Genomic DNA, 13,544 nt, shown 5'->3' on the forward strand with positions numbered 1-13,544 from the left:
TTGAAAAAAGTTCTACTGTGGGTAAAATACTATCAAACAGCATTACATACTATAGCTAAATCTTTAATGAAAAGAAGAGTCAATTGATGCAGTATACATTATTGCCTTATTTGAAGAAATTGCCACAGTCACATCAACCTTCAGCAACCACCAACTTGATCAGTCAGCAGCCATCCACATAAAGGCAAAATTCTCCCCCAGCAAAAAGATTACAACTTGCTGAAGGCTCAGATGATAGCATATTTTTTTTTAGCAATACAGTCTTTTAAAATTAAGGTATGTACATTTTTTTAGGCATTATGTTTAAAAGACTACAGTATAATGTAGACAACTTTTATATGAACTGGGAAACCAAGTAATTCATATGACTTGCTTTATTGCAATATTAGCTTTATTGCAATGGTCTGAAACGGAACCTGTAATATCTGTGAGGTGAAGTATTCCTGTATGTATTTATGTATGCTTATGGACAAGTGAAAAAAAAATGACAGCAATGATACAAGAAGTGGAAGGGGAGAATCAGGAGCATTTTGTTATTATAAGATACTTGTAGTACGCATGAAATGGTATAGCATTATTTGAAAGTGGGCTTGAATTAATTGTAAATGTATATAATCTACGGCAACCACCAACAAATGTGAAAAAAGAAGTATAAATGATATGATAAAGGAGAAAATAATCGAATAATATAATATGTTCAATTAAAAATACAAAGGCGGAACAAGTACAGAAGACAAAACTAGAAACAAAAAACAAGGGTAACCAAAAGAAAATAGCAACAAATATGGTAGATATTTATGCAACTATATCAATAATCACTTTAAAAATTATTGTCTAAGTATACCAATTAAAAGACGGATGTCAGTGTGGATTAAAAAATAAGACCTAACCATAGGTTGTCTACAAGAAATCCACTTTAAATATAGGGTGCATATAGATTAAAAGTAAAAAGATGGAGAAAGATATGCCATTTTAACACTAATTAAAAGAAAGTGGAAGTGGCTATATTAATTTCAGACAGAGTTGATTTCAGAGCAATGAAATTTATCAGGGAGTAAGAGGGGCATTGCATACTATTGAAGGGGTTAATACTCCAAGAAGACATACCAATACTGTTTATGAGCCTAACAACAGAGCATTAGAATACACAAGCGAATAACTGATAGAACTGCAAGGAGAAATACATGAATCTACTATTACAGTTGGAGAGTTTAGCTCCCTTCTATCAGAAATGGACAGATCCAGCAAACAGAAATCAGTAATGACACAGTTGAACTGAACACCACCATCAAACCACTGTATATAATTACCATGTATAGACTATTTCATCTAATAAAAGCAGATTACACATTCTTCTCAACTCACATGGAAGTTTAACCAAGAGAGACCACATTATGGGCCATAAAGCACACCTTAAAAAGTAAAAGAAGAGAAATTTTACAATGTATGTTCTCAGATCACAATGGAAGTAAATTAGAAATCAGTAACAGAAAGATAGCTGGAAATTCCCTAAATACATGGAGTTTGAACAGTATACTTCTAAGTAACACACAGATTAAAAAAGAAATCTCAAGAAAAATTTACAAGTATTTTAAAATAAATGAAAATGAAAATACAAGTTATTAAAATTTGTGAAATGCAGTGAAAGCAGTACTTATGCGGGAAATTTATAGCATTTAATCCATCTATTAGACATAAAGAAAGTTCTAACATTAATAATCTAAGCTTTTACCTTAGGAAACTAAAACAAGAAGAACAAATTAAACAAATGCAAAGTAAGCAGACAGTTTGTCAGTTTCTTACAAAACTAAACATACTCTTATCATACTATCCAGCAATCATGCTCCTTAGCATTTATCCAAATGAACTAAAAACTTGTGTCCACACAAAAATCTGCACATGGATGTTTACAGCAGCGTTATTCATAATTGCTAAAAGTTGGAAGCAATGAAGATGTTCTTCAGTAAGTGAATGGATAAACTGCAGTACATCCAGACAATGGAATATTATTCAGTGATAAAAAGAAATGAGCCATCAAGCCATGAAAAGACATGAAAGAAAATTAAATGTATATTACTAAGTGAAAAAAGCCAATCTGAAAAGGCTACATACTATAGGATTACAACTATATAATATTCTGGAAAAGGCAAAACTTTTTACTGGAGATAGTAAAAAGATTAGTCATTGCCAGTGATTAGTGAAGAGGAAGGGATGACAAGGGGGAGCACAGAGGATTTTTAGGGCAGTGAAACTATTCTGTATGATACAACAATGGTGGATACACACCATTTTAAATTTGTCAAAACTCAAAGAATATACAAGACCAAGAATGAACCCTAATGTAAACTATAAACTTTAGGTAATGATGATATGTTAATGTAGGTTCATCAATAGTAACAAATTGTAATCAATTATAACAAAATGTACCATTTTGGTGGAGGATGTTGATAGTGGGGGATACTGTGCTTCTACAGGGACAGAGATTATATGGGAACTCTCCACTTTCCATTTGATTTTGCTGTGAACATAAGCTGCTCTAAAAAAGAAACTTATTAATTTAAAAAATGAAGGAAACTTAGGTTGTATGTAATTATTTATGGTTTAGGGCACATTTTCAAGTTCAAAAATCATAAAGCCTATTTCAAAATATTTAATCAGATTTTCATTCACTCAACAAACATTCATTGAGTACCTTTAGAATGAAAGGTAGAATGAAGTGGAAAGCAAAAAATTGTGTAAGGGTAGACATAAATTAGGTAAAAAGCCTTGCGGCTTTTATTTTGAGCCATCTCCTCAACCTTATTTTTAATGAGAACCAAATAATTATGGTAGGTTTTCCATAGGTATTAAAGAGGTCAATAACACTAGTTTCAATGTAGTCCAGAAAATACAATTTAGAAAATCAAGTTTCAGGCTTATGACTATAGTTTAAAAAATATGATCCCACTAGTTTCTATTGTTTACACGCCAAATTAATGGAAACATTTGTAGTTTATACCTTTTTTGATTACTAACAGAACACAAAACCCAGAAAAAGAGACATTTTTAAAACGGATTAAAGCAGACTGGGCCGCAGGCCCTGGCGCCCGCGCCCGCCTGGAGGGATGGGGCTGCCCGGCACCCAAGGGCGGGGCCTGCTGCGTTTCATGCCCTGGCCGCCGCACCCCACATCCGCGCTGGGATGGTGAACTTGGCGGCCATGGTGTGGCGCCGGCTTCTGCGGAAGAAGTGGGTTCTCGCCCTGGTCTTTGGGCTGCGCTTGTCTACTTCCTCAGCAGCACCTCCAAGCAGGAGGAGAGGGCAGTGAGGGATGGGAATTCCCCTGCAGGTTCAAGACCCTGATCAGCCCATCCCGTGGAAAGTGCAGTTTAACTTCGGCAATAGCAGTCCTCCCAGCAATCAGTGCCGCAACTCCATTAAAGGGAAACACCTCATCACAGATGAACTCAGCTACGTTTGTGAGAGGAAGGATTTGCTGGTGAATGGCTGCTGTAACGTCAATGTCTCTAGCACAAAGCAGTACTGCTGCGATGGCTGCTGGTCAAATGGCTGCTGAGTACTGTGTCTCCGGCTGCCTGCAGCCCAGCAAGCAACTTCTCCTGGAGCACTTCCTCAATCGGGCAGCTGTGGCATTCCAGAACCTCTCTATGGCAGTCAAAGATCACTTGGAGTTGTGCCTGGTCAAAAGCAGGACCTCATCCCAGAGCCTGCAGCATGAGAACACCGACTGGGACCCCATAGCAAAGTACTGCTATGGAGAAAGCCTGCCAGAGCTCTTCCCTGCATGACAGGTCAGTGGACTTGCTCCAGCCTGGGTGAGCAGGCCCCACTGAAGAACTCTCCTCCTGGGGCCCAGCTTCAGCACTCAGGCCAGGCCGTGGGAAGAAGACAAAGGCAGCGCTAGGAAACCTTGCCTTTGACCACTTCTTATGTTGTCATCTTTGGCTTTGTTCACCACCTGGGCTTACCAGATAGAACTCTTCTGTAAAGCAGCTTGGACCCTCCAGCTGGTCCCTTTGAGAAAGATGAAACCACAGGCCAGGCTCATGGCAGTGTTGGTGTTCTTGGACGACTCGACCCTGAGACCTGCACAGGGACCTGTGACTTGTGTTTGTCGGGGACTGGTGTCACTTCTAGGTTTGATCCAGGCCTTTTCACTGAAAAATTATTTATTGGAAAACCTTTGGAGTACTGGGAAAATTATAATGTTTTATGTAGGAAAATGCCTTGCCCTTCTAGTTGAATATGTTCAAGGAAACTATTTTTGTTTTTGTTCTGTGTTCTCAAGTTTCATGAGTTAAGTCATCCCTTCACCCAGATAAAATGTTTTGTCTTTTAGGACGTGGATGTTCTCTCTAGGCAGTTATTTTTGTTTGTATTTTGAGAGTATCAAGCGTAGGCCCTGAACATAACCTGTCAGCCATATCCTGACGTCTAAAATTACCTAAAAACTCAGACACTCTTCCATTCTAATCTAACTGCAAGATTTCTAGCAGTAGGCACCGTGTGTCCGCCCTCAGGTTCTTTTCTAGTGACAGTTGAATGTGCTCATATACCCTATGGAGAACACTGTTTTAGTAGAAATCTAACTTTTTATCCTGGAGGAATTTTCTTTTGCCACTTAAAATTAACTGTGGGCTGCTAAGCCAGGGTACAATGGGAGCCTCAGGAAAGTCAGAGGCAACTTCCTCTGTTCTGTCAATAGAAACCCAATGTTGAGGCAATTCCTAAACAGAGATGCATCTAACAGCCTGCTGTATGTGTTCATTCTTTATTGCTTTCAGCTTCGGGGGTGCAATAGGTATAAATGTTTAGTTTCCCTATTATTTGCAAAGAAGAAGAAGAAACCCAACTTATCAGAGTGCTGCAAGAGAAGAGTCTTATTCCTGCCCTGAGTGGGAGATGAGAATGGTCATTATGGCTTAGAGAATGCTGCACATGTAGGTTGCTGGTGTGCCCTCAATCCACATGCATAAAGCACTCCCCATTTTTCTACTGTAATGCAGATTATTCGACTCAAGGTCTAGAATATTTGATCCTGAGATCAAGACATTATGCCCTTTGAATAGTACTGCTCTTTGATTTCAGGAGTCACATTAACACACAACTCTCCTATATTCCTTCACTAACCTCAGGATTGAGCAAGGTCTTTTTTATTTTTTTTGTTCAAATTATTGACCTGGGAGCAGGGTGCTAGTTCTACGGTCAGAATTCAACATTTTTTTTCAGTGGAGCTTTTTCTTTGGGCCATATTTGCGTTCCAATACATTTCCGCAATATGTAGTGGTGATTTTCCTTAACTTCCTACTACTACCTCTTATACTCATTTCCCAAAATAATTTGCCTCTCTTAAATAAGTTTTCTTAGAGGGTAAGCTATCAGGCAATTTAAAAAATATTAGATCCCAAGAAATCTATTCCGTTTGCATTAAACTTTTCAGATTCCATGTGTTTGCAGCAGGACTAAATCAAACTCTGACATGAAAAAATAAAAATAAAAAATGGATCAAATTTACAATTTGTATATTAAATGTATAAGAAAGTTAAAAGGCAATTTGACAAAGATATGAATTTGCTTAATTACTTATAGGGAAGAACTTTGGGTAGAAGAAAGTAAAAAAAAAGTGACAGAAATTAAACTGGCCGGGTGCAGTGGCTCATGCCTGTAATCCCAGCACTTTGGGAGGCCCGAGGTCAGGAGTTTGAGACCAGCCTGACCAACACAGAGAAACCTGTCTCTACTAAAAATACAAAATTAGCTGGCTGTGGTGGCACATGCCTGTAATCCCAGCTGCTCGGGAGGGTGAGGCAGGAGAATCCCTTGAACCCAGGAGGCAGAGGTTGCGGTGAGCTGAGATTACACCATTGCACTCCAGCCTGGGCAACAAGAGTGAAACTCTGTCTCCAAAAAAAAAAAAAGAAATTAAACCATAAAAATTATTAGCTATAAATGGTGAAAGAAGGGTTTATCTAAAGGAATTTCAAAGAGAAGATTCATCCTCTAAATAATGAATGGAAAGAACTTGTGCATTACAAAGATGAAATATTGCTGTGGTTTGGTTATGATTTATTTTTCCTCAGCAAAACCCATATTGAAATTTGATCCCTAATGTGGTGGTGTTGAGCCTAGTGGGAGGTGTTTAGGTCATAAGGGTGGATCTCTCATGAATAGATTAATGCCCTTCCTGGGGAGGGGGATGCATTCTCACTCTATTAGTTGTTAAAAACAGCCTGGCTGGGCTTGGTGGCTCAGTTCATGCTTGTAATCCCAGCACTTTGGGAGGCCGAGGTGGGTGGATCACGAGGTCAGGAGATTGAGACCATTATGGCCAACATGAAACCCCATCTCTACTAAAAATACAAAAATTAGCTGGGCATGGTGGCGTGTGCCTGTAATCCCAGCTACCGGGGAGGCTGAGGCAGGAGAATCCCGAACCAGTGAGTCAGAGGTTGCAGTGAGCCAAGATCGCGCCACAGCACTCCAGCCTGGCGACAGTGCGAGACTCCATTTCAAAAATAAAATAAAATAAAAAAGCCTGACACCTCCCCTATCCTCTTGCTTCCTCTTTCACCATATGATCTCTGCCTACACTGGCTCCCCTTTACCTTCTGCCATGAGTGGAAGCAGCCTGAGGCTCTTACCAGATGTAAATACTCAATCTTGAATTTTCCAGCCTTCAGAATTGTGAGTCAAATAAACCTTTTTTCTTTATAAATTACCCAGTCTTAGGTATTCCTTTACAGCAACATAAAATGGACTAAGACAAATATATATATATATATATATAAACCTGTATTAGTGTGAAAACATTCCCTACTCCTAAAAGGAAGCTGCCTTTAGAGAGGTGCTGGGTTTAATTCAATTCCTTGAACATGGGGGTTTTCCTAAAACTAGTATGTACTGATGTAGGCTGCTGTGGTCAGATTATCTATCCAAAGCAGAAAGTGGCAATGTGATAGGAAGGGTTCTGGTTAGAAATATCTTCTACTACCAGTGTTGTTGAGGTGTTCTTAGCATCCACATTTGTTTTCTGTGGATGGCCATGCAATGGTCCTGATACAGCAGTTTTAAACCTTGCACTTTAGTTTTAAAAACTTACAAAAAGATCTTTGGCATGACATACTCATTTTATGATTGATTTTATTATTAATTTTAATTCTTGTTGTTATGCAGATTTTGTGTCTTTTGGATTCCAAGCACTCCAAATAATATCTATCCTTGCCATCTTTTCCAGTGGTTGGGATACTTTTCATCAGACAAGCACTAACAACCACAACATCAAAAGAAGATGCTAAGAGTGAAGATTATTTTTATATACAAAACTCTATAGAAAAAGGCATACTAACTATCTGCCAAACAGAGGAAGAAATATTTGATTTGCTTGTGGGGTGAGTACCAAGGACAGTATCTTGAGCTGGAGTTTGGCTGAATAGTACACAGGTTACTCTGTAAATCAAGTGACTCCTACAGATTAACAATTATTTATTTCTGCTTTGGTTTGCATGTTTGTCCTCTGGCAGTCCACACGGCTCAATATGAAATAGTGATATTTCATTTTCCTCCTTTTATTTCTTCTTGTACTGCAGGTCAGTAATTATGCTCATGTTCTACATGTCACATGGAGATACATGGAAGAGAAAAGGGCAGAGATCTAGGAGAATGATTAGAGGTGTATTCTCCAGTTTAAATGTAAAAATATTTTCCCTCTGAGAAAATGAGGAGGAGAGACTGCTTTTGTCCTGGGGGAAAGGGCATGCTGATGAGCAGTGATAGATACCTGCAGCCAAGTGGGAGCAGATAATAATCTTCTCAGTGTGGACCTGTCACCAAGCAAAAGAAAATGCGATCGCCTGTAATGCTACTGAGGGGACCTTACCTACAAAATATAGTTCCCACTCTCTGAAATGAGGGTTTTTTGTCATTTTAATGAGGACACCAAGTCTTTCCTTTCACAGACTTAATATTAATTGGGCCCATTTCTGAAGTTGAAGTTCTTTGTACATTGCCAGAACATTGAAAAGTTCAATATTACCTTTTAATAATATGTTTGAGTAGGTGAATCCATCAGTCCCGATACTAAAGAGCATAGTACAGTGAATGTATTCATATCCTGCCATCATTAGTTCTTGGCTTCTCCTTTATGACTATTTCCTATGTGGGGAAAATGTTTCTCTTTATGACAATTGTTCCTCAGATCTGAAGGCTGCCAGTTCATCATGGCAATATGAAAGTATGAAGGCAGCTGTGAACTCCTCTTTTTAGAGGAGCCACTAACAGCAAAATCCCAGACATGTTTCTGTACAACAAAAGATCAAAAATGATTTTGTGCCATTAAAAAAATTAGTGCCTGAGTCTCTTCAATGGTATAAAGAAAACAAGAAAAAAAATTAGTAGAAGTAAATTCAGGGAGTCAGCCACCCTTTTAAAGCTTAATTACAGGAGATGCCAAAAATGTTACAAAATTATAGAAGGAAGAACGGGTAACATTCCACTCAAGGCTCATAAGAAAGTTTGAGTTGCAGAGATTCGCAAAGGGAAAAAGCTGAAAAGAACAAAGAGTGGGAAGAAAGGGCAGGAAATGATATGAATAAGACCTATTGGGGTGGTTGCAGGTCAGCTCAGGTAAAAAATCTCAAGTGAGTTTCCCGACCTCACAATGCCTTGCTTTCCTTTGCCTCTACAGGTTATTGTCTCCATTCTAATCAGGCTTCTGCCAGCATGGATGCACCTGGAACCTCATTGTTACCCCTCTTAGATCTCTAAATTCCCACCTCAAACATAGAATCCTCATCTGCCATTTTCCTCACTGCCTCTCATCACCCCAAGACTGCTCTCTTTCCTTGCTGGGATCTTTAATCTCACAGAGTGGCCAACTTCACTAAGCTAGTTCATTAGCTGCTTTCTGGCTGAATAGATCCCAGTGCAAACTCCTTAGTGCCTTGTATTGCTTCAGCTTCCTGAAAACCTTTGGCCAGGCTTACCATGCCAATCCCCAACTCACAGTCACTTGACTCCACTCTCTCTTATCCTGGGCCACAGAGAACTCTTATAGGAAGTTGTAGAGCTAGGCAACTAGATCAATACACACTCATGTTGGCCCTTGCTGATGGATCTCTCACCTCTCACTGATTTCTTCCTTCCATACTGCCCATAGCATTTATTCCAAATCAGTTCCCTTCTCCTCGTGGTCTCATATCCAAATCATTTTTGTGATTAATAAACAATCTGTTGGTATATGGAGAAGACTGGGCTACCTACACACTTTCAGCTTCCCCTCTCTTGTCTCAGAGAAAGAGGGCTCTCTCCTCTCTAAAGTAAACGCCACTTGAATATGGATCCTTTCCCTTTCTTTTTTTCAAAGATTCCGCTTCCGTAAGTACTCTTTTATTTTCTAGCATCTTCAGTCTCATACTCTCCATTGCCTCCTTCCTTTTTATTGAACAACAACAACAACAACAACAACAAAAATCCTTAACTTCATCGATTCTCGTTGCCGTTTGTAATATCCATATTTCCTTTTGCTTAGTACCCAACTTCTTGACCTACGGTCTTTGTTTACTTTATTTTATTAATGTCATATATTCTGGCCCTACCTCTATCACTCTACTAAAATAGCTCTTGCCCAGCACTGTTTCTCTCAATTCCGATTTTCTTTGTAACATCTGTTAATGTCAATGACTACTTACTTCTATAAAAGCTTTTCTTGGTTTCCACAACCCAATTTGTTTCTAGTTTTCTTCCACCCTCTCAGAACTGCTTTTTTTCTAACTCCTCTGCAAACTCCTCTTTCTTTCCTTCTCCCTTATTGTGGGTAGCCCCCCCAATTCTATATTCAACCTTTTGCTCTTCTTTCACTTGCTTTTCATACTCCTTTAATAATTTTCTCAGGGCTTCAGCCAATACCTCTTCACTACCATCTACTATTCCTTCTAGTTTCTTCAACTCTAATTTGAATACAAATCCCTTCTGCCCATTTCTCAATGATCTACTATCTCCAGTTCATCTCATCATATTCTGGAAATCAGACCCATCCATCAGTCCATTTCTGTCAGTTCTACTGTTACGGTTTGAATTGTGTCCTCTCAAAAAAGATATGTTGAAGCTCTCAGAATCTGGTTTATTGGGAAACAGGTTCTTTACGAGGTAGTCAAATTACAATGAGGTCATTATGGTGGGTACTAACTTGATATGATTGATATCCTTATTGACAGAGGAAATTTGGACATAGAAACAGGCATGCACACAGGGAGAACACCATGTAAACATGAAGGCAGAAATTGGGATGATGCATCTACCAGACAAGGAACACCAGAGATTGCTGGAAAATGACCAGAAACTAGGAGACAGGAATGGAACAGATTCTCCCTCACAAGGAGCTAACCCTGCTGAAATCTTGATCTCAGATTTCTAGCTTCCAGAACTGTGAGACAATACATTTCTGTCATTTAAGCAACCCACTTTGTGGTACTTTGTTATGACATCTCTAGTGAACCAATACAACCAACAGGTCTCCAATCTCTCAGACTAGAAAACACAGATTCATTCCTGGCTCTTTCCTTTTCTTAATCATCTATATCCAATCTGGCACTAAAGACTTAGGTATATTCCTTGAAAATGACTCCTAGCATCTTTAATCTCATTGAATCCACTGCCTCCTTTTCTTCTACCATTTTTGTCTCAGTTCCTCTTGCCTTCACTCTGGTCCCACCCTCATCATTTTACATCTCACTTCCTGTAAAAGTATCTGGTTAGACTCTCTTAATTGAAGATTATCTCTTAAAATGTATAATTCATGTTGCTTTCATCATATTAGTGCCACGGACAAGATGTGCTTACAGTGGCATATTGCTTACTATGCGAAGTCTAAGGTTGGCATACATAGCCCTCCATAATTTGGACCCATCTACTCTACTCAGTCTTTTGTCCCCTATATACATCATGCTTATTTTCCTCTTTGAGCCCCGATCCTTTTACTCCCTCCCTTCCCCCCACCATCAAGATGCTTTCTTATCTTCCTTCCTATCATCTATACCTGTTCATCTTTCGAGGACCTGATCAATTTTTCACTGACTGTGACAACTCTGGCCCACACCTGATATCTCTTGCCCTGCTGCATTCTAATCAGTACCTTCCATGTTAGCAGCAAGTGGTATTTCTAAAATTTTGTGTGGATTTACACATATTTATATCTCTATCTCCATCAGCTTATAGGACATAGTGCTTGTTAATTAATTGGCCAAACTCTTAAAGTGGCAATAATGGAAAATAAAAGGTGGGGGAGGAAGAATGAGATTAGATTAATATCAAGGGAACAGAAAACTTTGGCCAGAACAATGAAGGAGAATTAGTCTAAGTCAATATTTTCCAAATGTGCTTCCCAGACCACGAGCATCAAAATCATTTAGGATGGCTGATAAAATGCAGATTCCTCAACCCTATTACAATCCTATTGGATCAGATTCTGCAGCTTAGACATCTGAATTTGTAAAGGTAACCCAAATGATTCTTCAGTATACCACGTCTGAGAACCACTAGTCTAAGTAAAGAGAGCAGAAGATGGGTGTTGACAGGGAACAGCTTTTCTTATGTTTACTGGGTACAGTACTTTCCATCATGGCTAACAAGATAATGAAATAGTTTTACAGTATCATGATTTGCTTTGATGTGATTCTCCCTCTTCAATAGATTGCTTTGTGTACATCAGTCCTTTCTTCCATGGCAAGAGTATTTAAAGTACTGCATCACAAATATGGGCTGGCTAATACAGAGTCTCTCAAATAACAGAAATTTTGTGGCAGTCCAAGGAAAGATAACTGAGACTTCTAGGCTGGTTTTACTTTCTTTGGGAAGTAAAATCTAACCAGAAACATGCCATAGGCTCCTACAATTCAAGTTTGGTGGCATGGACAGAGGAAAAAAACAACTCTGAGATCTAGTTGCTTAAGCTTTTAATTGGAACCAAATGATAGCTAAAACATGTAGCTGCTTTAGATAAAAACTGAGGACCTTTACACTGGCTCACATTGAGCGGGATTTCTGCAGTTGAGTACTATAGAAGCGAGATAACAGAATTAGATACAATCGAGGGGAAGAAAAATGCACAAAAGTCCTTGAATTAAAATGAATTGAAACCTTCTGGGAGAAAAGCTATTTGGTAAGCTCCATTAAGTCTATTGTAGATAGCTTTATTTGACAAAGCAGCATCCTGGCATGTGGAACAGGAAAGAAAATAGCTATAAGATGATCTGTCAGGGAGTTTCCAGTCTCTAAACGAATAAGATTCTGTGCAGTAGCCAATACAGCTTTTAACTCAAAAGAGATACAGAAGCAAAATGCAATTATATAACTCTAGTAAGTGTGTTCAATCTGAATCTTCCATATACCCCTCTCCTCCCCCAATAACTCCACAAACTCAGCAATTTATCAAGTGGATGCTCAAACTTACGGTAGCATTTATTTCATGGCAACACTGGATAAACACTGTGTACAATACTGTAGATACTGAGGTGTAAACAATCATACAAGTGAAAGACTAATCAGCTATAAAACATCATAGCTAAGCACTTAAATAATTTGAATAGTTCAATTCTTATTCGACTCTTTGTTTACTTTGGCTATAAGTTTACAGTATTTATTTGCAGTAATTAGTTAACTATCCTGAAAATGCTAGATAACCACTGATTACAAAGAGTTTATTCAATATAGATAGCAGTTTGTATGTTTAGGGTTCAAACATATAGCAAAAATAGAAAAAATTCAGATGTAATAGCTAATGAATATCTTTTTCAAAGTCTGACTTGGTGTTTTTCTTTCCTTCAGAGTTTCTGTTCATGGAGTGAAAATTCTAAGACCACTCAAGTGGCTATAGAGCTGCTGACTTCACTATACAAGCACTGGAACCAGGAAATTCAGATTTGAATTACAATCTCTCTCTCTTGTTTACACACACACACACACACACACACATACACACACATACCTTAGGAACAGTATACAACTATATCTCCAATCTCTAGCATAGTGCTTAGCATGTAATAGTTATTAAATAAGTGGATGAACTCATTTAACCATCAGAAAATCCCTGTTAGATGTTTTCATGTTTGTTTGTTTTGAGGCGGAGTTTTGCTCTTGTTGCCCAGGCTGGAGTGCAATGGTGCGACCTCTGCTCACTGCAATGTCCACCTCCCAGGTTCAAGGGATTCTTCTGCCTCAGCCTTCCGAGTAGCTGGGATAACAGGCATGCACAACCACGCCCAGCTAATTTTTTGTATTTTTAGTAGAGACAGGGTTTCGCCGTTTTGGTCAGGCTGGTCTCAAACTCCTGAACTCAGGTGATCCACCCGCCTCGGCCTCCCAAAGTGCTGAGATTATAGGCCTGAGCCACGGCGCCTGGCCGTTAAATGGTTTTTATAATGTACTCCTTACAAGTGTGGAAGCTGAGGCTCAGTGAGGAAGAAGTTCCTCCTAGGTCAAGAAGGACAGAGTTTGGACTAGAACTCAGGTGTTTCAACTTTAGGTCCAGTGGCTTTTCCATTGTAACTTCC

The 13,544-nt window shown here is 38.9% G+C and overlaps 1 protein-coding gene and 1 pseudogene across 4 annotated transcripts in view; one reads left to right on the plus strand and one right to left on the minus strand.

Moving 5' to 3' along the window:
- ENOX2 (ecto-NOX disulfide-thiol exchanger 2) overlaps positions 1-13,544 on the minus strand; it is a 291,824-nt gene that overhangs the window by 21,042 nt on the left and 257,238 nt on the right. The window lies entirely within an intron of this gene.
- LOC112616318 lies at positions 3,182-3,788 on the plus strand (annotated as a pseudogene).

This window comes from Theropithecus gelada, chromosome X (assembly GCF_003255815.1).
Source record: "Theropithecus gelada isolate Dixy chromosome X, Tgel_1.0, whole genome shotgun sequence".
NCBI classification, from domain to species: Eukaryota; Metazoa; Chordata; class Mammalia; order Primates; family Cercopithecidae; genus Theropithecus; species Theropithecus gelada.